We start from the raw sequence: 24,189 nt of genomic DNA on the forward strand, positions 1-24,189 counted from the left end.
CGATAGCTGCAACGTTATGATGACCAGATATGAGACAGATGCTCGCCGCATGCGAGACTCATTCGCTCTTTACTACTCTTATTTCTAAACATGTTTTGCTATTATGTTACTCGATAGCTGCAAGTTGCAACGTTATGATGACCAGATATGGGACAGGTGCCCGGCGCGATCTGATCGACATCTCACATGTGAGACTCATTCGCTCTTTACTATTCTTTGTTCTGAACATGTTTTGCTATTATATTTTCTAATAAAATTTCTAAATATTTTCTAATACTTTTAAAATGATAGATTATTTTGACGATTTAAAGGCACTAGTAAAATCTAGTAAGCTATTTATATGTTTGCAAAGTTTAAAATTGAAACTACCTAGTTTACCTACTTACAGAAAAAAGAAGTAGGTGAAAAATTAAATTATTTATTAGATTCCTTTACATAGTTACTGGTGAAGCATAGTATGGAAAAATGCAAATACCCTAATTTATATTACATTTTCTAATTTATTCTATCTAATAGTTTCATCGCACGTTAGATTATTTCTTACGATAAAAGAATAAATAAGTAATTACAAACATAATTTTATCTAAAATCGAAATCAGTTTCGGGCAGCTGCATACATTTTTACACGACTGTTCAAAAAAGAAGTGTTATATTTTCAGAATATATGTATGTAAGTTTCTCAATCCCCCTAAAACTTCTAAACACCTAAACAGATTTGGGGTATCGTTAGAATCCTTACATTATCCTAAGTGACAGTGGCTATAATTTTTTTGAAAAAAATCAATATGGCGGCTGGATGGGCACCATTTTCAAATGTGAATAAATCTTTACTTCATTTTTTGGCAGGACAGTCGTATTTTTAAATTTTTTAAACTAGATAGATTAATTTATTTTTGGTTTTTTATAGGCATTTGTAAAACTATATAATAATACTTTTTTGAAAGCACAACTTGCACCAAACAAGAATTAACGACCTATTTTTATGCGCAAAATAAGTTTTCTTTGAAACCTTTTCCATCCCTAGAAAAACAGTAAATTTTAAACCAATCTCAAAAATATAATATTGAGATGTATGGCTATAGAGTACATTAAAGTTAATCGAAACAGAAATGGAAAACACAATAATCGGACGAGTTTACATCGATACGGCCCGTTTCATTCGCGATCGCCGATAGCGCGTCGATCGATGCTTATCAATGTATCTGCCATATCTGCCTACCCTCGACATGGGTAGGTAAGGGTGGGTTTCCATGGCGCTCATATCAAGATCAACGGAGCTGGAGCAAGTTTTTGAGCTAATATAATTATTTGTCACTACTGAGTAGGTACGTGCGTCTACGCTAATCGTAGACCTATGCTACACCGCCACATCCGCTTAAATAAAAAGAAAGCAGTTAAGTGCGAGTCAGACTCGCAAACGAAGAGTTCCGTACCATCGTACAAGAGATAACACTTAATAATTTTTTTGTGATGTAACCACAAATGACAAACTTTTTATTAACCTCATTATTTGATAAACATTTAATAAACATTTACAAGGTATATATACATAACCCTGGTAGTAGCAATGCAAAGTTCCTGGCCCCCAAACTAGGATTCCCTGTGCTATGAGAAGCCAGTCTTTCGCCCGAATATAAATAGGTAGTTTTTGGATTTTCCCTTTACTTGTGCTATAAGACATTGCTTCTTGCCTTTCATGATTGCAGGTCAACGGGAAGTATAGGCTTTGATTCCTTTGACGGGTCTACGGGACGGGAAGTATATTTTTAAACTAGATGATGCCCGCGACTTCGTTCGCGTGGATTTAGGTTTTTAAAAATCCTGTGGGAACTCTTTGATTTTCCGGGATCAAAAGTAGTCCTTCCCCGGGGTACAAGCTATCTCTGTACCAAATTTCATCGAAATCGGTTAAACGGTTGGGCCGTGAAAAGCTAGCAGACAGACAGACAGACACACTTTGGCATTTATAATATTAGTATGGATTAAAAACCACTGTCGCTACCCGCTACGCGTCACACACGAAAGCGTACCTCCCTACGAAATTTTAAAATCTCTACATAGTATAAAATAAAGTCGCTTCCCGCTGTCTGTATGTATGAACGCGTAGATCTTTTAAGCCACGCAACGGATTTTATTGCGGTTTGCACTAATAGATAGAGTGATTCAAGAGGAAGGTTTATGGGTATAGTTTAATATTGGTTTGTGTTAATTTGTTAAAATATGACGATATTTGAACAAAATATCGGAAGAAATCAAGCTTCCATCGAAAATTAACAAATATTACGCGCAACAAAACGAGACACGGCGGTGGTTGCATTTATAATATTAGTATGGAAGTGACACTACATAAGTGTCTACACTGCCACCCATGCGAAGCTGGGGCGGGTCGCTAGTACTATATATGAGCTTTTTCTCTTTGGTAAAAACTAAAATAAAATAAAAATAAAAAAAATCTTTTTTATTCAAATAAACTTTTACAAGTACTTTCGAATAGTCGGATGCATCTACCACTGGTTCGGAATGCCTTTTCTACCGAGAAGAACCAACAAGAAACTCGGCGGTTGCTCTCTAAAAAGACTCAAAGACACAGAAATAATTGAAAGTTCAGTGTTCAAGGATCTGAATAAAATTATTATCACAGTATTCCCTAAAACCCTGCAAGGTAGGTACAAGTATAAACAACCAAGACATACCCATATACAACCAAAATTATAGTTTTAAAAGGGCAATAAAAACGTAACAAAGCTGTCCCGCATTAAGAGTCCATTAGAAAGAGTGGAAATCTTATTAATTCGTTATCAGAAGGGCGTCTTATCAGCTGAGTACCCTTGATTTATGTTCTGTTATCAGCGAGAGATGTAGGTGGCGCCAAGACTATCTGCCTTATGAATTTGAGGTATGGATGCCGGCTTCCGTGCTTTTAGATTGCTGTGGTGCTAGGGAATGTTAGAGGCTTGATAACCTTGTGGTTAAGACGTTCGCCTTCATTCGAGAGGTCGGGGTTCAATCCCGGGCACGCAACTACAACAATCGAAGCAAATGGAAAACACTGATCTGACTGACGGAATATATGTAGATATTTTTCATGTACACTTTGGTACATGAAAAAAACATCTATATATAAAAGGAAAAGGTGACTGACTGACTTACAGACTAATCTATCAACGCACAGCCCAAACTACTGGATGGATCGGGCTGAAATTTGGCATGCACATAGCTATAATCACGTAGACATCCGCTAAGAAAGGATTTTCGCAAATTCAACACCCAAGGGGGTAAAATAGGGATTTGAAATTTATGAAGTCGCGGGCATAAGCTAGTAGTAGGTATATTATAAAGTCAAAGTCAAAGTCAAATGATTTATTCAAAATAGGTAATAAATTACTCTTATTGATGGTCTGGTATGGTGTTAGATAAGCTCAGAGTCACTCAGCGGGCGATGGAGAGAGCTATGCTTAGATTTTCTCTACATGATCAAATCAGAAATGAGGAGATCCGTAGGAGAACTAGAGTAACCGACATAGCTCAACGGGTTACGAAGCTGAAGTGGCAATAGGCAGGGCAGGGCATATAGTTCGTAAAACCGATAGACGCTGGGGTCTCAAGGTGCTGGAATGGCGACCTCGCACCAGAAGACTCGTTGGAAGACCCTCCACTAGGTGGACGGACGACATCAGACGAGTCTCAGGGAGCCGCTGGATTCAGGCGGCGCAAGACCGTGGCGTATGACCCTACAAGAAACCTATGTCCAGCGGTGGACGTCTATCGGTTGATGATGATGATATATATAAGAACGTGTTTAGTTAGTTAGGCTTCAACTCCCGCAGTTTTATATCCCCAAAAATCTTCCATATACCTTTCACCAAATCTCATCTAGGAAATCAAGCCCCAATTATGCGTATATGTGCAAAATTTAACGAAATATCAAAAAAGATACCTGGCATCGACATATTTCATGACTCAGCTACTGCATTCAAAAAAAAGCTCTTATCATTTTACGGTGGGTTCATCTCCTAAGTAACTTAATTATTAATTGTTTAGTTAAGTAGTTAGTTAAGTTCTTTTTATTTGTCTAGATATTTTGCAAATGCTGGGTACACATTTTATAGATACATTTATCAGCCTGTGTTTGTCTATAAGTGTCGTAGTTTGTGTTAAATTAATGTATTGTGTGTGTTCCTAATAAATAAAATAAAAATAAATAGAATAACTCTGCATCCCGGTACAGTATAAAGTGGTTTTTTCTGAAACAACGGCGCATCGAGCGGTCGGATCACAATATCCAGAGTATGTTCCGTCATAATAGCGACGGCCCATATTGCATTGTGGAGCTAATTGGATAGAGATGCTTATCGCGGCCCGATAAAATGGAATAGATAACATTCTGTAGTGACTTATTAAGGTCGTTCTCAGAATAATATTAGATGGTACGATACGCCCGTGTGTGGACGGACAGCAAAAAAATGCACTCGTCATTGGGTATGTCAATACGGATCAAATATGGAACAAGTAAGTACAAGAAACTATTCTAATTCCCGCCTCGCCATTTTACTTTTGAACCGCGAGGCATCGCTAAGGTAAAACACTTGATCATCATGATCAACCCATCGCCGGCTCATTACAGAGAACGGGTCTCCTCTCAGAGTGAGAAGGGTTTTGGCCGTAGTCTACCACGCTGGCCATGTGCGGATTGGCCGACTTCACACACCTTTGAGAAAATTATGGAGAACTCTCAGGCAGGTTTCGTCACGATGTTTTCCTTCGCCGTTAAAACAAGTGATATTTAATTAGGTAATTAAAACACACATAACCCCGAAAAGTTAGAGGTGCGTGCCCGGGATAGAACCGCCCAAGTCCCGACCTCCGATTAGAAGGCGGACGTCCTAACCACTAGGCTAAGCTTGCACCCTTACATAGTTGAAATTCCAAGTTAAAATGCATTGTTGCAACTAGTTGCTTCAAAGTTACACAGCTTAGATTTATATGTAAATCTTTGAATCCGTGTAACTTTAAAACTAAGTGCACATTTTTATAGAAATCTAGAAAACCACAGTCACAAATATTAGTTTTTGAACGAGTATACAAGACTTCGTTGGTTCGGATTGGGTTTCTGAAATGAGCATTTTCTGAGCAAAAATCATATTATAGGATTTTTTTATACATAAATAAGTATGTATTTTTTGTTGTCTGTACACGCAGGCTATCAGCGATCAGTACAACGTATCGCGTTGTGTAGTTTTTGCGAAATTGGTCCCGATCGAGTCTTACGGCCGAAGGAGATTCCTTGAACCCTGCCTCTTGCCTGATCTGATACTCTGCCAATCTTGGCAGTGCTGCTGATTCAACATGGAGTATACTTATTGTTTTTATTTTCAATATAAATGCCTTGCCGCCTGCCGGCTGAATTCAAAGTCAAAGTCAAATCATTTATTCAAATTGGGTACCATTGTACCATTTTGATTGTCAATTGCTGAATCTATAATTCTTTATTTTATAGAGGAAAAGCTGACTGACTGGCTGACTGACTGATCTATCAACGCATGAAATTGGTCCCTATCGAGTCTTACGGCTGAAGGAGATTCCTTAAACCGACTCGATAGGGATGATTTCTATTTTAGACTGCATCGTCATTCCTCACTCACCACCAGGTGAGATCGCAGCCAAAGCCAACTTTGTCATCTATTTAAAAATAAATGAATAAAATGAACTGCCATCAACTAATAATTCGCGGTCAAACGCTAAAAATATACGACCATTTTGATGCACATAGATAAAACAGGAGTAATTTAAAAAGACGTATCAATAATTATCTCCCACTTCATAAATAGCAAATCACCGGCAGGTGTAAACGTGTTACACATAATGAATGGGATGTTCAAGGCTCCGATGTTAAAGTGGCCCAATCCCAAGAATGGTAAACACAAGAAATCGGGCATAAAATCACAATTTTAGAATTCGGTTCGGTGAATCACACGTTTTTGCATTTTTCACAAAGTAATTTATCCATACTCATTTTATCAATGGAAAATGTCTCTCTGTTTGTTACCTTTTCACGGCCCATCGGTTTATCCAATTTTCAATTATAGTTTGCATCTCGGATGCGGACATAGGTTACCTACATTTTTTCCGAAAAAATCAAAGAATTTCTCAAGGAATTTTCATACAACCTTATTCAACGCGATCGAAGTCAGGCATACAGAAAATAGACATAAACTCACATTGTTAGAATTTCGTCCTGGTTCTTTAAGTTTTAATTACATAGATCATTTATTTATTACACCACACTGGCTATCAAAAATTTGCAAACATTTATAAATATGCGTTGGACTGACTAATTCATCTAGATAGACCAACACCGTATCCCTTTGCTGGTTTACCCAATTGCTAACAATGGTGAAAATTGGAACTCTTCAGAACAAATAGATCACCCTAGACAAGTCCTGAATTTCGAGATAATCATCTTTAGATACCCTACGTAGGTAAGTCATACGATAGAATGACAAGGGCCCTGAAAGATTATATTTAATCTAGCTTACGCTCGCGACTTCGTCCGGGTGGACTACGCAAATTTCAAACCCCTGTTTTACCCCGTTAGGGGTTTAATTTTCAAAAATCCTTTCTTAGCGGACGTCTACGTTGTAATAGCTATCTGCATGCCAAATTTCAGCACGATCTGTCTAGTAGTTTGAGCTGTGCAGTGATAGATCAGTCAGTCAGACCTTTTCCTTTTATATATTAAGATTTTTATAATAACGGGTTAGTCCACTTTTGGAGCGCGTCATCGGCGTTGTTTTATACTTTACTTGATATTACATGGCGCTATCGGTAGTTCATTATTATGCGTTAATAAAACTATTAGAATCGTGATGGAAGATATTATGCAGCTAACGACGGAGCTTTTTTAGTAGCTTGGAAGATGAACTGAGCCATTTAGGTTGGACGGTTTCCGAAGTAGCTATTTAAGAAAAGCAAAAGAGGCACTTTGCGATTCTCTTCAACCAATCGCCACGTCGCGTCGGGCCACTACTGAGTACGGGTCAGAATAAGAAGAGTTGAGGCTGCCACGCCGCGGCGTGGTGGCCTCAACTATTCTCGGCGCGGCGCGGTCAAGTGCTTTACACGCTTTCGAGAACATTCTACAGAATAGAAAAAGCATATTATGCAGTCGAAGACTATGTAAATGATAAAAAAACTTGGATTTGATTCGCTCCAGCAATGCACTAGGCTGCAATTGCTTGTACAGTATGGTATAATATGAATTGAAAAGGTTATCGGACAAGTAAAACGAATGGCAAGTATCCCTATGTTATATTGTGATTCTAGTCATACTTTGCGGTTTTCCTACGAAATTGCAGTAGGTATTTATTGATGTAACGCTTATCCATGAATTAATTATTATTTTATTAAAGGTATTATGATGTTATTGAGCTTGCAATACAGCAACACAGTCCACAGGCATTATCATCTTAATAAATATAAAAGGAAAAAGGTAACTGACTGATCTATCAACGCACAGCTCAAACTACTGTACGGATCGGGCTGAAATTTAGCATGAATTTTGATGTTTTGATGTCTGTCTGTCCGCTAGCCTTTCACGGCCCATCCGTTCAACCGATTTTGATGAAATTTACAGGGATAGCTTGCATTTTTGGAAGGAATGGGCTTCTTATCCCGGAAAATCAAAGAGTTCATACGGGATTTTTAAAAACCTAAATCCAGGCGGACGAAGTTGCGGGTATCATCTAGTATTATCTATCTTCTATCTAAATATATAAAAGGAAAAGGTGACTGACTGACTGACTGACTGACTGATTGATCTATCAACGCACAGCTCAAACTACTGGACGGACCGGGCTGAAATTTGGCATGCAGGTAGCTTTTATGACGTAGGCATCCGCTAAGAAAGGATTTTTGAAAATTCAACCCCTGAGTGGGTAAAATAGGGATTTGAAATTTGTGTAGTCCACGCGGAAGAAGTCGCGAGCTTAGCTAGGTATGAATAAATTATTTGACTTTAACTTTGACTGAATATTAATTTTAATTTAACCTCTTCTACGCAAATGATGTAAACTTAAAGTAAATAGGTGTTCTTGTGGCGTGTATGGTCGCCGGGATAATATCGCCGGTCACGAATCTTGCTCTGCCATACAACCAGAGGCGTCTTTACCTGTGGTGCAGGGTGTGCGGCGCACACGGGCGCCGGGTCTAAGGGGGCGCCGAGCGCCCTCTAATGCGACACCTCCAAAGATGCGTCGATGCCGGCGCTCTCAAAGACCCTGCGCTCGTGTTATGGCCGACGCCGTCATCATTTAAAATCATCATTTAAAATTGCACCATTTGCATCCGAATTTCCGTTTGAAAAAATAATTGTTAGTATTCCATTTTGACCCTGCTCCTACTAGACTAGAGGGCGCCAGGGTACTGGTTGCACAAGGGCGCCACAAGGGCTAGAGACGCTTCTGCATACAACCTATCTCTGCACGTGATAGTCAAACATTTTTCTTGCACAACAATGGGTGTAATCGAGTGTGCAGTATTTTGTAGCGCAATTTCTATAAAGATAGCAACTTTGTGGCGTGATTGCGAAAAAGATATTTTGTGGCATAAGTCCCGCAAATTGCTAATGCGCGTGGCCGCCATTTTAGTGAAGTCAGCACTAGACTGAAGTTTCGAGCTGATGGTATATTTTTATTTCGGCTGACGTCAAAATGACGTCATTTCGATGTTAATGAGACATGGTTCCAGCGCAATAGCAATTTGCGAAACTTATACATATCCTAAAGAAATATAGACCTATAACCTAGAGCCGTGATGGACGTCCGCCTTCCTACTCGGGAGGTTGGGGGTTCGATCCCGGGCACGCACCTGTAACTTTTATTTTGTTTTTATTGAACTACCAACAGAATCATACAAAAAAATTACATTATTCAAATACAAATCAAATCAAATGGTTTATTCAAAATCCATACTAATATTATAAATGGGAAAGTGTGTCTGTCTGTCTGTCTGCTAGCTTTTCACGGCTCAACGGTTCAACCGATTTTGACGAAATTTGGTACAGATACAGCTTGCATCCCGGGTAAGGACATAGGCTACTATTTATCCCGGAAAATCAAGGGGTTCCCAAGGGATTTTTGAAAACCTAATTTCACGCGGATGAAGTCGCTGGCATCAGCTAGTAGGTAATAAATTACACTTTTTGATAGTCGGTTTTTGCATTTGTAAGATGATATAGAGTATAATTTTTACGCGAACTACGAGGACTCCAAACGCGCCCATGTCTGAGAAGAGCCCACAACAAACTCAGCCGGGTAATCCAACCCTTAAATAGCAGTCCAGTGATTCTGCCCTCAATGAAGTCTTACGCCCCGAGCTCGGAGACTCAGTAACAAATGTGTTAACCAGTTTAAATGTAGAAACAGGCGTAAGGCATTGTTCGATAGCCATCGCGCCACACAAAGGGTGGCGTATCGTGGTAGCCGCAGTGACAAATGAGCCGCAGGCCAGCGCCCACCCAGAGCGCCTGCTGTGTACTGAAACCCTGGTATCGCGTTACCAGTACTGATCCTCATCTTGGATGGCGGTACAATGGAGATGGAGAAAAGTATCTCTGTTGCCACTTGCCTGTAAAAAATACTTTTTTTTAAACATCAGATTTTCTGAATTCTTATGTTTTTTGGCTCACTACTTTTAGGATTTGTCGCTTTTTAGCAAAAGGACGGCCGTAGGTTGCTTACTGTTTTATGATATCCTAGTATCGCGTTACTATACAGATGCTCAATCATTCTATAACATCGGAGTTAACAAGAGGAGAGAATAAAAGTGGAGACGAGACATATTAGACGAACTAGCTTATGCTCGCTACTTCGTGCGCGTGGACTACACAAATTTCAAACCTCTTTTTCACCCTCTTAGGGGTAAAATTTTCAAAAATCCTTTCTTAGCGGATGCCTACGTCATAATAGCTATCTGTATGCCAAATTTCAGCCCGATCCGTCCAGTAGTTTGAGCTGTGCGTTGATAGATCAGTATGATCAGTAGATCAGATAGTTATGAACAGAATCACATTACACACACGCAGCGTATTGTGGTAGCGGTGGGAGAAACAAATGAGTCCAAGCCAGCGCCCACCCAACGTGCCTTCTGTATTCTGATACCCTGGTATCGCGTTACCAGAACTGTTGCTCCTACGAGATGCATCGATGCTGTTTGTTTACATTATTGTTACAATGTACCTACGGAAAGTAGACTTATGACTTCGCACTTTAGGTACAAGAAACATAAGAAGAAGAGTTAGGGAAACCAAGACTGCGTGGAGTCGCTGTGCTCAAATTTCGATCGGCGCGCGGGGTGTCAAAAGTCCGGCTAGAGAGAGACACCAATAACCACAAAGCAAAATAAGAAGAAAAAGAAGAGAGACAGCCAATGAACTGTCGCATTGTTACTGCTGTCGCGTTGCTGTCGCTACTGCAACGTTTTACGTAATCACCCCGCGGGTGTATTATTATTCGAACTTTTGAAGCGTGTCATTTACTTAATAAATCTTAAAGGTTAAGATTTTTGAATGGAGACTAGTAAAATCTAAAATTAACTATCATCACATATTATCAGTTCGGTCTTTTACACAGATATTGGGGCCGATTCTCTTGTACACTATCTCTAAACTTAACTAAATTAACAGGTCTAAATCTAGTGCTATCCTTTTCCACAAGCAACATTATGAAAGGGATAGCAATAGACTTAGACGTGCCATTTTAGTTTAGTTTAGAGATTGTGTACAAGAGAATCAGCCCCAATGGTTGTTTCCGTTATCTGTGGTCTTTTACCATTGACACTTGGTAAATCTTAGGTTTTACTGGAAAATCCTAGGATTCGCTGTAGTTTGAGATTTTACAGTAACACTATACCTACCTACTATCTATTAGTAGATATATGAACTCTTAAAAAACTTCTGTGAACTCGAAGGGCTGTTAGTATTTCATCCAAGGGACTGTTAGCAGTAACAACAAAAGTATCTATGGCAATAAATTATCTGGTAAGTACTAGCACAGATCACAAGTGGGTGCCAGGTACCTTATTTGTCATGTTTTATGATTTTTCAAACACGCAAACACGCACGCAATTTCAAAAAACTATTTTCCTTTACTACTTGCACTTTAAAAGAACGTGCCACTAGAATAGCTCTAAAACTACTAATAAAACAGGAACATCAATAGGTACAACACCATCATGCTTTAACAAGAATGCGCACACACATGAAAAAACCTTATTAATATAATTGCTTGCCATTGCTTGTTAAACACAAACCACCGAATCCTTTACACGTATTAAGGGAGCAATGTATTACAAAAAGGAGATTGTAATCTGTAGCATAGGTGGCCGGTAACACATCGGTAGCTCTTTTTTACATTTTTTATCTCTGTCACACCCATTTGTTTGTCCATTGTGGGGCCGTCGGTGGTTTTTGTTAGATTTATTTTTTGTTTCAGCCGATAATATTGTTCTCGGATCAGGAGATTGGGATCTGGATGGCCGGTACAAATGTTGTTAACGTTGATATTAAAATACCAACGATAGTTAGATCCTTACAATACACATTCCGTTAAGTTCTGACTATCCACGGAAAGAAGTTAGTATGTATAATCACAAAAGAAACCATATTTTGAGATTGAATTTCGATTTTTTTTGAATACATGTTTGTGATTGGTTGGCGCCTCAAAATGGTTAAAGTCCACTAAGATTTTTGTCTATATCATTTGTTTGGAATTACATAACAGAGAAAGCCCGTGGATAGAGTACCTATTGGTAATTACATTGAACATCTTTTTATAAATTCTATTATTCTTTATTTGCAGAAACATTTTTACAGTGAGATGTAAAAACTGTTGTATTGTGTTGTGTTTTCCAGCAAAAATGTTTTACCAACATGCATAATTATTAGCACTAAAAATATGACTTAATCTATAGTTTTAAATTTAAAAATTCTAATTGCATGTCGTGTAGAATAAGCGCCTTTCCGTAAGTCATCTTACTGAGAATCTCTGATTGAGATTAATTGTTACATTTACTCGATGTTGGTAATAACTCGTTTTCCCTTGTTAAAAGATATAATTCTTTGTTACACGATATAAAAAAAAGTGAATGTCAATATCATAACTACAATTAATAGGTACTACACTTTTAAATTATAAAAGTGTATTTGTACCTACTCTTGCAAAAATACAGTATTGTGAGCGCTCTTGATGAAAAGAATAATATTTTTTTCGAAGGCTTATAAATTTTGAACACCTCACAGGAAAGACTAAATATCTTGAGTCCAAGTCAAAGTCAAATGATTTATTCAAAATAGGAAATAAATTAGGTACTCTTTTCGATTGTCAGTTGTTGGATTTGTAAGATATAGCGGTGATAATTATTACGCAAACTTAAAACTAAAGCTACGAGGTTTCCAAATGCGCCCAGGTCTGAGAAGAGCCCACAACAAACTCAGCCGGGTATTCTTTTTATTATCACCACTTTACAAAATCATAAATTAAACTTATTAGAACTATCACAAAGCCAAGTTAAGCAACTCATTTCCAAGCTTGCTTATTATCATTTAAATACTCCTTTACATTGTAAGTAATAGGATTTTTCAATTAGTTTACGTTTTATGTATCAGTGGTGAGTTAAGTGTATCAGTGGTGTCCAAGTATGGCGTGCTCTTATAAAGAATGTCGCGTCATCTTTATAAGTGTAACGAATTTTTAATATGCTATCTGTGGGTGTTTATAAACTTTATAAGCCATTTCGCTGGTTTTATTATTGGTGGTTTTATTTTGCAGAGATTCCCAACCTTTTCTTTCATCATCATCATCATCATGGTCAACTCACCGCGGGCCCAAACCTGAGCACTCGCGTCTCCTCTCAGAATGAGAATGATTTATTAGCCACTAGATGATGCCCGCAACTTCGTCCGCGTGGATTTAGGTTTTTAAAAATCCTGTGGGAACTCTTCAAATTTCCGGGATAAAAAGTAGCCTATGTCCTTCTCCGGGATGCAAGCTATCTCTGTACCAAATTTCGTCAAAATCGGTTGAACGGTTGAGTCGTGAAAAGCTAGCAGACACACTTTCGCATTTATAATATTAGTATGGATTAGTATGGATAGTCTGCTCCAGTGCGGATTGGCCGACTACACACCTTTGAGAACATTATGGAGAACTGCAGGTTTCCTCACGATGTTCAAGTGATACTTATAATATTAATATGGTCTTGGACCTGTAGTAATAAAATGAAGTGATTTTTTGTAAAGCTTAAAAGGCACATAACTCCGAATTTAGAGTTGCGTTCCCGGGATCTAACTAATTACGAGATTTTTGTTAGAATTTTGCCCACGTCGAATGATCTTTCTATACTTAGAAGTTTACGTAAAAATAACTAACTGAGATCTAGGTTTCGTAATTGACCTTCCACGTACAAACAAACATAATAGAGAACTCACGACATGCCTCCAGACTAGAAACATAGTCTGTATATAGTGATATACAACAACATTATCCTTGGCTTTATCTCCAACATCTTATCTCTGTCATCTTAACGACTGGCAGTTATCAGCTGGCATCTAGTTTTGTTTTCTGTTTGAGAATAAGGGCGGCCGTACACGAGGCGTCATGAATATACCCTGGTCAGGAAGACGAGCTGATAGGGAAGTAAGAAACCGCACGTCATTAGTCGCAGATAACGGACATAGGGCAGGTTCACGTTGCGGTATAAAAATGTAACTGACTTAACTGACCTTCCACGAACAAAGAAACATAATAGAGAACTCACAATATACCTACTTCTAGACTAGACATAATAAAATATATACTGTATCTAATGATATACAACATTATCCTTGGCTTTATCTCCGCCATCTTATCTCAGTCATCTTAACGACTGGCAGTTATCAGCTGGCGTCTAGTTTTGTTTTCTGTTTAAGAATAAGGGCGGCCGTACACGAGCAGCTGCTAAGGTTTTCTAGGAAAACAGGATTTTGAAATCATTTGAGTAAAAAAGCGGGATTCTTTCGTTGAACCCGGACTACTAATAAAATTATAATAAGTAGTTTTTAAATAGAGACCTATTTGAGTTTCAAATTAAGTTTAAAGTTTACATGGAAAGAATATAGAATAGCAAATAAAAAATTCACGTACTTATTTTAATATTTTCATTAAAATACATTATTTTTTTATTACTTTCGTTGCTTTATTAGACTAATAACAATGGTAGGTACTGATTCTCTAACTTAACTTTAGAGTAGGTACACTTAATTTTATTTACTTACTGCAAAATAATGACGGCAACTTAATATTAGAGTGTTTGCATCTTTTTCTTGCCAATGTAATAAGAAAAGAACAGACAAACACTGTTAAAACTCAAATGACTGCTTGAGATATCCGTTGACATCTGCTGAAACTGCTCGTGAATGGGCGCCCTAAGCGGTACACTATAAATATCACATAATATACATATTATAATAATATAACTATGCTAGTTTATGCAGCACTTGTGTAACTAGGTATAGGTACCTACTTTACGTAGGTATACTTTTTAACCGACTTCAAAAAAAGGAGGAGGTTCTCAATTCGTCGGAATCTTTTTTTTTTTTTATGTATGTTACCTGATTACTCGAAGACACCTGGACCGATTTTGAAAATTCTTTTTTTGTTTGAAAAGGTATACTTCAAAGTTGGTCCCATATAAATTTGGTGAAGATCTGATAAACGTCTTCGAAGATAGATAATGGAACTCCTCAACGGATAAGAGTAAATTGCTCGCGATCAGTGTAATAGCTTAGTAAACAGTAGATTAACGATTAACGGCACCAAAAAGTATTATTATGGAACTATATTAACTCTTGTATACATAATATATTCGATAATAAATTAAATTATTTTTCAATTTTTAGTGTTTGTGTATCGAAGTCGGTTTTTATTTTTTTTGTAGCTGTTGTCTTATAAGATGTTATCATAATAATATTATAAGTGGATAGTTAATTAGGTTCTTACTTCTTATATCGCGTTCGATATCGTAAATAATAATTTGCATCCTGAATTTGTGTAAAAAAAGCAATAGTAAAATCTTAACTTCTTAAAAAAAAAGTACATGGACGGGACTTTTTTTTTTAATTCTGGTAAATGCGTTTTCGCATCCCCCCTCCTGGAAGCCAGTCAGCTAACCAGTCAGCCAACCAACTGGAGGGAAGGTAAGTATGTGTGACTCGCCGGCCGAGAGGCGACCGGAATACTCGCTAAAACCCAGCGGAAACCTTGCGCGTCACGGGAACACCGAAGCAAACCACCGCGACCCAGCCAGCGACGTCCGCCGCGGCGGACCCTCCACCGGGGACCCACTCACGAGGTCCCCACACCGCACGTCCGATTGATATGTTTTTTTTGTATGGGTACATTTTAAAGACCTGGAAATTTTTAAAAACATAAATCCACGCGAACAAAGTCGCGAGCATCAGCTAGTAATAAAATGATATAAAGATGGTATTTAAATCCTAGGCCTCCAATCGCGAATAGTATAAAACGTGCCAATAATAGCGCAGCAGGTTTTCATCGCGGAATTGGCACGTTGCGTCCAGTTGTGGCACGTTTTGGCACGTCGCAGCGCCGCCGATACGCGCTGCACGTAAGTTAGACGATCCGATTGCGGCACGATATTTACTACGCGCACCTCCGTGCTTAGAAATATGTGCCTAAATCCCGCCCCAGGGATTTTAGAACATACAGAGAAAAAGTAAAATGGTTGAACAAAAATAGAAACGGATTATTATAAAACTGACGCTATATAAACCTGTAGGCGATTGTCTAAAACCTGCATCAATCATTATTACAATCTCAATTGTTCTGATTGGCTGAATTTGTGCGTTACTTGTTGCAACAATGCATTGTAGCCAATAGTGAGCGAGCCTTAACCAAATAACCAATCAGAGATGATTCCGATTGTGATATTGTAGCTCATTATCATTCTCCCGCAATCGTGCAGCTGCCCTCGGATTTACAAATATTTAAGTAATATAATAATGTGAATTTTTTTGTATAGCGGTAGTTTGTGGGCTTAGAATTCATTATTAAAGAGAATAATTTTTAAAAAATCATGATTTTTATTATACCTACATAATTAATTATTAACGTCACGCTGTACGGAAAGCGATTGATGACGTCACAAGGCATAAACGACAAATGTTTTTAAATTTTTTAACAAAAAAAATATTTTCCAGAAGAAATTACACTATTTGTATGATAAGAAATTGAAAAATAATTGTTGTTTACGCATTGTGTCGTCTATCGGTTGTTGGTGATGCTGATGATGATGAAATTATACTACTTATAGATTAATAATTTTAGTTATTTAATTTAATGTTCTCAATTTGTTGATCAACCTATTGTTGACCTTTTTAGCATTGTTAAAAAGAAAAGGATGCAGATACTCTAAATTTAGTTTAGATAAAGACAACGGAATCGGTGCCAATGTTTGCAATAAATTTAAGGCATATTGGTAGGTAACGCATTTCATATATGTACCATATTTAAAGTTCCTATAAATCTTTACTAATACATTGATACGTTTAAAGCGAAAAATGCCTGCAATTATCCATTTATTGCTCTACAAAGTAAAAAAAATACATTAAGTCGTTTTGAGAACGGCCATCAATTTGCCAAAGCTACGTCCCGCCGAAAATATCGCCCATAAAAATGTTAATACTCTAATGTAACTGCACATTCCTTATGTGTGTAATTTGCCACTTTTAAAAACGAAAAATGTACTATAGTACCGGTATAAGTTATGGGCGGTAGCGTTTTTATTTTAAAAACAGAATCCCCTGCAAACGCATGCCGGGCTAGCAAGCTTCATAATATGGATAAAAATTAAGCAATCGTTCAAAGTTACATACACGCATTCATTTTGCTTGAATGAACTTAAAAACGTCGAGTGTATATACGTGTTTGCCTATAAACCCCTGTGTAAAATCCATATTACAATGCAAAAGTGTGTTCACTTGTTGGTGTATTGGTTTGTTTTTCAATCACGTCACAACGGCTCGATGTGATTTTTGCATGGGTAGAGTTAAAGCCCTGTTGACATAAGCTACTTTTTATTTATTTAGAAAATTAAAGAGTTCCTACGGAGTTTTTAATAACCGAACCTACACGGACAAAGACACAAGCATCAGCTTATCTTACATAAACCCCTTAAACCTATAAGAAATAAAGCAAAATTAATGGAAAGACATAGACATGAAAACTTTTACCATTATAATTTAAATTATTTGTCCAAAATATAATTGATAAAGCTACCTGGTTAATTTAAACTAATTCATTTTGAATTCAATCAGTAATTTCAAAATGAATGTAACAATTTACCAGTTATAACTAGCCAAATTAATGCATTGTTGCTGGAAATTGAAGAATAAATAAAATATTAATTTTATATGATGATTTGTAATTGCATCACTCCCGCTCCGCTACCCGCGCCGCTTGTGACTCGTACCAACTGTCCAGTCGATGCAGTATTCTTGTAAAACGGCCGTTTAGGAAATAGGACATGGAAATGAAGGCATTGCTAGTGCACGCGAAAATTATATATTATGAACGATACGATTGCGACTTCAATGTAATACCTAGATAACATAGTAGAACACCACTGCATACAGTACGCGGCAGAAAGTAATACATCGACCTTTAGAAGGAGATAGTAGATTTGTAGAGCATTGTCTCTGTCGTTGAGACCGACAAAATTTATATAGGTATGAGTGACAGAGACAAATCTCTACAAAGCCGAAATGTAATTCTAAAGGCCGATGTACGACCCGTCGGAAATATCAGAAAACCTGGCTTAGTGACGTCATGTAACGCGCTTGCGTTGGCACCGGTACTGGATAGGCGAAAATGGGCGAGCTGAGAGGAAGCGCGAGGGGAAGCGAATTCCAGCGAGGTGCTCAGATATTTCCGACGTGATTTCCATCATGATGATGATGAAAAACGACAATTAGTACACAAATATATTATACAACAGTTATTATTCCTAGTTCATTATTGCAACTTTGATAATGTTCTATCAAACCGTATGTGATAGTCAGCCGGTATTAACTAGGTAAAGTGTCCTTGTTATTTTACATACTTGAGTTATCAAAATTTAATTTGAATTTTCCTTGAATTAGTTTTGCATATTTGATTAGATTTTAAGAACGCAGACAGCCATTTCAGATAAGCCGTTTTAGTTTATTAATCTAAATATATAAAAGGAAAAGGTGACTGACTGACTGACTGACTGATCTATCAACACACAGCTCAATCTACTGGACGGATCGGGCTGAAATTTGGCATGCAGATAGCTATTATGACGTAGGCATCCGCTAAGAAAGGATTTTTGAAAATTCAATCCCTAAGGGGGTGAAATAGGGGTTTGAAATTTGTGTAGTCCACGCGGACGAAGTCGCGAGCATTAGCTAGTTTATTTATAATTTAACTAAAATTCGAATTAAAAAAATTCCATCGTAGGAAAGTAATTAGTTTTTGAGATCCCATGTAATATAGCGAATAGGAAACAATATTTAAAACATTAAAAATATTTAAAACGCATATTATTACAACGAAGTAAGCAGTGATAGCCTAGTGGTTAGGACTTCCGCCTTCTAATCGAAGGTCGGGGCTTCGATCCCGGGCACGCACCTCTAACTTTTCGGAATTATGTGCGTTTTAATTAATTAAATATCACTTGCTTTAACGGTGAAGGAAAACATCGTGAGGAAACCTGCATGCCTGAGAGTTCTCCATAATGTTCTCAATGGTGTGTGAAGTCTACCAATCCGCACATGCCAAAACCCTTCTCACTCTGAGAGGAGACCCACGCTCTGTAGTGAGCCGGTGATGGGTTGATCATGATGATGATGAGTATTACAACAAAAATAGATATTGCTCTGTTACATTTCATTCATTTATTGCTGTTGTAACATAAAATTAACACCAGACAACTACAGAACTGCAGTAAAATTAATGTTCACAAGTAAAACCTAATCCTAATCATGTAATTAAAAACAGGCCAATAAAAAAATGTTCGCTATCGCGCTTGCCATCCTACGCGACGGTGTGTCGTTCTCCGTAAAACAATGGCTGCTTTCCGATAAGGCTCGCTTATAAATAATTGGTCTACGATAAGCCTAATTAGTACGGTGTGATCGCCCGTATCTCACGCCAGGATGGCGATAATGCATGTAATTAATTTTTAACGAAGCTCGCTGCTCCGGGCGCACGTGTGTCCGTTTTAGATAGATATGGCCTACGCATTACGTTTTGTTAGACTTAGCTAATTAATTTAGGATATGCGTATTTATATTTTAAAAGGATATATAACATAAATTTTTCTTAAAGTTATAAATCACTAGATGATGCCCGCGACTGCGTCCGCGTGGATTTAGAATTTCAAATCCCGTGGGAACTCTTTGATTTTCCGGGATAAAAAAGCCTATGTCCTTCCCCGGGATGTAAGCTAGATCTGTACCAAATTTCATCAAAATCGGTTGAACTGTTGGGCCGTGAACAGCTAGACAGACAGACAGACACACTTTCGCCTTTATAATATTAGTATGGATAATAACCGGCGCTTCTTCTGCTTGAGGCTTGTTGGCTTTATTAGTGCTCTAATGAAGAAAGCGCGGAATAAAATGTGATCATAATTTAAGAAATAAACGTTTACTTACGAAGTTCCAAAAACCAACCAACTCCTCATGACATTACACGAGGTTTAATGAGCCTCGTTCGATGTATGAAAAAATTACGACAAAAACAAAACTTCTATCTACCAGCTGACTTTGTATTACTTCAAAAGATTTTGGTTAAGCCATTCCCACCAAAATCAGTTAAGTAGTAATTTAAAGACCTATTTAAAATGCCAGCATAATGCAGTGCTTGTTAAAGTTGCATTGCAGATAAAAAGTATTTGTACGCTATCCGGAGTCGAGATACGGAATTGAGTTTTATAGCCGCGCTCGAGCGGACAAACAGACAGATAGCGAGGGGTTGTAAACAAACATAATCTGATCATTAACATTATGTAAGAAGACTGTAGATTATTTAGAAAACACTGGCGAAATGATGTCTTAGATCTTTAGAGTTTGGTTACTAAAGCAATCCTAAGAGAAAAAGGTACCTATCTAATAACAGACTTTGTGCGTAAGAAAGTTGATGCAGACAGAAACATAATTTATTTATTAAAATTGGTGATCTTTAAATATATAAAAGGAAAAGGTGACTGACTGACTGACTGACTGACTGACTGATCTATCAACGCACAGCTCAAACTACTGGGCGGATCGGACTGAAATTTGGCATGAAGATAGCTATTATGATGTAGGCATCCGCTAAGAAAGGATTTTTGAAATTTCAACACCTATGGGGGTGAAATAGGGGTTTGAAATTTGTGTAATAGTTAAATATAAAAAAGGAAAAGGTGACTGACTGACTGACTGATCTATCAACGCACAACTCAAACTACTGGACGGATCGGGCTGAAATATGACATGCAGATAGCTATTATGACGCTGTTCTCAATTGGTCGTGGCTATGAATTCTTAACTGTTGCTCGTGCGATCTCCCTCCAGCGACTGCTGTTATGACGTAGGCATCCGCTAAGAAAGGATTTTTGAAAATTTAACCCCTAAGGGGGTGAAATAGGGGTTTGAAATTTGTGTAGTCCACGCGGACGAAGTCGCGAGCATAAGCTAGTCTCTCATAAATGTCCTACGACTTTGTTGGTCGAGCAAAGTCAAATGTCTTGAATACACTGGTACACCGAGCTCGGTATCACTCGCCACCCTTATCGGTCCCGTATTTTACGGTAGATGGTATCGCGCCTCACTGCGACTCTCAAGGCTGCGATAACACATTAATAGGGTAGATAGCGAGCGTTGCATATAAATGTTATTTTACATTCAGACACACACTTCTTTCCAGAACTTTCTATAATGATAATAAGTACAATAGAATTAAAAGTTTTTATACGATTGCCCAAGCGGTTTATTTGGCTTCTGGAGCGAGCTTGGATGGCTGGAGTGAAGACTTCGGCGGGGAGGGGCGATGCACGCACAACAGACGGAATCGTTGAAGTGCGGAAACCAGCCCAGAGTGAAGAAGAAGAAGAAGTAGAAGACGACTGCCCAAGAATGGAGTGTATAATGTATATACCTAATGTTTTCAGGTAGTATAAAAATCTACATGTCCCTCCCCTTAAGTGTAGGTAAAACACTATAAAAAAAATTTATAGTGTAGTTTATATAACTATGGCCTAGCCTTCAAGGCGTTGGGTGCGAACCTAGAAGAACAGGTTCGAATCCTGCCGGTCCGCAATTTACGATATGTATTTAAAACTATTTAGGTACAAGTATGTACATACCTATGTGAATTTCTTTATTCCACCATAATTTATAAATGTCTGAACAATTTTTTTTTAAAGAATATTAGCCATGTTAAATGACTAATATTCCCCTATTTAGGCTTGTGCTAGGATAAGTAATAGTGCAACGGGCGGTTTGAACCGGCCACCTTTCGGTTTTCAGTCCACTCCTTTACCAGTTGAGCTATTGAGGCTCTATTTTGGATGTATGATGTGCCTACCTATCGTCAGAATCCTTTCACAATCCCGAGTGACACTGGCTATGAAGAAAAAATTCAATACTAGCAGCCATATGGTGCCATTTTGAAATGTAAAAAATTTTACTTTCTAGTAAAATTTTTGACAGGGCAGTTTTTTATTTTTTTGAATTACGTACGACTAATAGGTACTATAGATTAAAAATCCGTCGAATGGAACTAGAGTAAGGAAACGTATATTATTTAGTATGTATACAAGCAACAATTATACAAAGTGTACCTTAGATTTAATAATTTTAACGCCTAAGATAGGTATACCTACCTAATTTTAATAGGTAGGTAAGTATGACGTGAAAACATTAAAAATAAAGCTGAATTCCACCCTTATAAATAGTGTTAGCCGGGCGCGGCGCTGATAAGAATCTCCTCAGAATTTATTCCCGTCTGATAAGCGTTGATAACGCCCGCCCTCCACGAGATGCGATCTGATTAAATAGCGCGCCTTATCGCCAACCCTGAGGTTCTGCCCGGCTACAGAGTAATACGAGAATACAGAGAGATCTTTCTTTTACATTAATACTAGATCATGCCCACGACTTCGTCCGCAAGGATATTTAAAATGCCGTGGGAACTCTATTATTATCCGTGATAAAAAGTACTCAGGCTATGTCCGTCTCCCGAATCTATATATATAAGAGGAAAAGGTGACTGACTGACTGACTGATCTATCAACGCACAGCTCAAACTACTGGACGGATCGGGCTGAAATTTGGCATGCAGATAGCTATTATGACGAAGGCATCCGCTAAGAAAGGATTTTTGAAAATTCAACTCCTAAGGGGGTGAAATAGGGTTTTGAAATTTTGTAGTCCACGCGGACGAAGTCTCTATTATCTATATAAAATTTCGTCAAGTGGGCATGTAAAGTTTTTGTACCTACTTTTTAAGATTTCTTTTTGTAACCTCTCATTTGTGTTTTGTGGTGTAATAAAGTATATACATACATACAAAAAAGGTAACAGACAGATAAGTATTATTATTGAGTAGTAGACTTTATAAATAGCCAATCTTAATCATTGTAATGATAAGTGTTATTTTTAATGCAATTTATGTCGCTTACCGAAGCGTATATTTAAATAAAATGATCACGGTTTATAATTATTTATTTTACTTAATTACTACTTTAAACGTATTTAAATGATTTTTCATTCAAAAGATAAGATACTGAATAAAATAATATATCAAGATAACTTTTCAATCTTCAAAAGGGCATTAACTGATAAGTCTACTTCCCTTACTTAAGTAATTAAAATTGAACTTACGTTAAGTCAAGGCTAATAAGAACAATGACTGCAACAAAGATTATACTTTTAATAAAACCTATCTATCCAAAATTCACACAAGCACAAAGTTAGGTATCCAACGATATAAGATTAAGATAGAAAGTGGTAAGTATCTATAGGTTTGTCCCGTTGTTATGGATTTTTTTAAATCTCGTTTGAATTTGTGAAAATCCTTTCTAGTGGTTTGACAGAAAACCTTCATACACACATTACACAGTGGTTTGAGCTGTACGTTGATAAAACAAAGTTAAGAAGTCAAATAGAAATAAAACTTTTTTAAATTCAAATAAACTTTCACTAGTGCTTTTAAATCGTCACGCGAATCTACTTGCACTGGTTCGTAATGCCCTTCCTACGGAGAGTAATAATTAAACAATAACAAAGCCTTATATCTGGTTTGTTTATACATAGTCCCTTACTATGTATAAACAAACCAGAAGTGAAATTAAATATTAATCAAAACGCGCAGAGGCTTATCGAGAATTTTACCTTTTATAATAACCTAACTACAATATTAACTTGATTAGGGCACAATAATTGCTATTGCAACCACTCAATCAAAATGGCGACCTAAACACAAAAAGCATGTAATAGTCGGTCGAGTCTCGAGTCGAACGAGACTCGCTTAAAAATCATCAACCACCCGCATTCATACAATCGTCTCAAGATTGCTTCCCCGTAACAGATCATAGGACTTTCGTTCCAAAAGGCGGCAACTATGAGTGCGACAATATATGCAATTTAAAAAATATCAAAAAGTCTGAATGAAGCTAGTCTATGACGAATATGAATACGCAGCGTGGTAGGAATCCGTCAAACAGATGAGATAAGGACGTGAACTTTTGCTGTTTGTGCTCTACCCGGTAACCACACACCCCCTAACCTACCCCTACCTCCCCTACCTCCCCTCCCTACCTCCCCACCACCACTGAGTTTGAGATAAGATTTCCCTTTTTGTTAAATACCAAGTGTTATTTAAAAAAAAGATACTTACTTATCAAACTTAAAGTCTGTATAAATATAACTTACAGCCGCACTCAGAGTCGCTAGAATGACATTTCGGCTTTGTGGAGCGTTGTCTCAACGACAGAGATAATGCTCTTGATATATATTATTTTCAGCTGCGTACTGTATATATCTTGAAGATCCCTTGAAGTTTATGCACAAATTTTCTCCACAAATCAGGATGTCTCCATCTAAAATCGTTCTTCATAACATCGAAAGCA

General features: G+C 37.6%; 1 protein-coding gene and 1 long non-coding RNA gene across 3 annotated transcripts in view; one reads left to right on the top strand and one right to left on the bottom strand.

Moving 5' to 3' along the window:
• ush (Zinc finger protein ush) overlaps nucleotides 1-24,189 on the bottom strand; it is a 249,280-nt gene that overhangs the window by 138,192 nt on the left and 86,899 nt on the right. The gene's annotated exons all lie outside the window — the stretch shown is intronic.
• LOC138402829 (uncharacterized) overlaps nucleotides 20,667-24,189 on the top strand; it is a 230,156-nt gene continuing 226,633 nt past the window's right edge. The window contains exon 1 of the long non-coding RNA XR_011237175.1: nucleotides 20,667-20,768. This is a non-coding gene — a long non-coding RNA (uncharacterized lncRNA). The remainder of the gene's footprint in view (nucleotides 20,769-24,189) is intronic.

Source organism: Maniola hyperantus, chromosome 1, assembly GCF_902806685.2.
Source record: "Maniola hyperantus chromosome 1, iAphHyp1.2, whole genome shotgun sequence".
Lineage (NCBI taxonomy): Eukaryota > Metazoa > Arthropoda > Insecta > Lepidoptera > Nymphalidae > Maniola > Maniola hyperantus.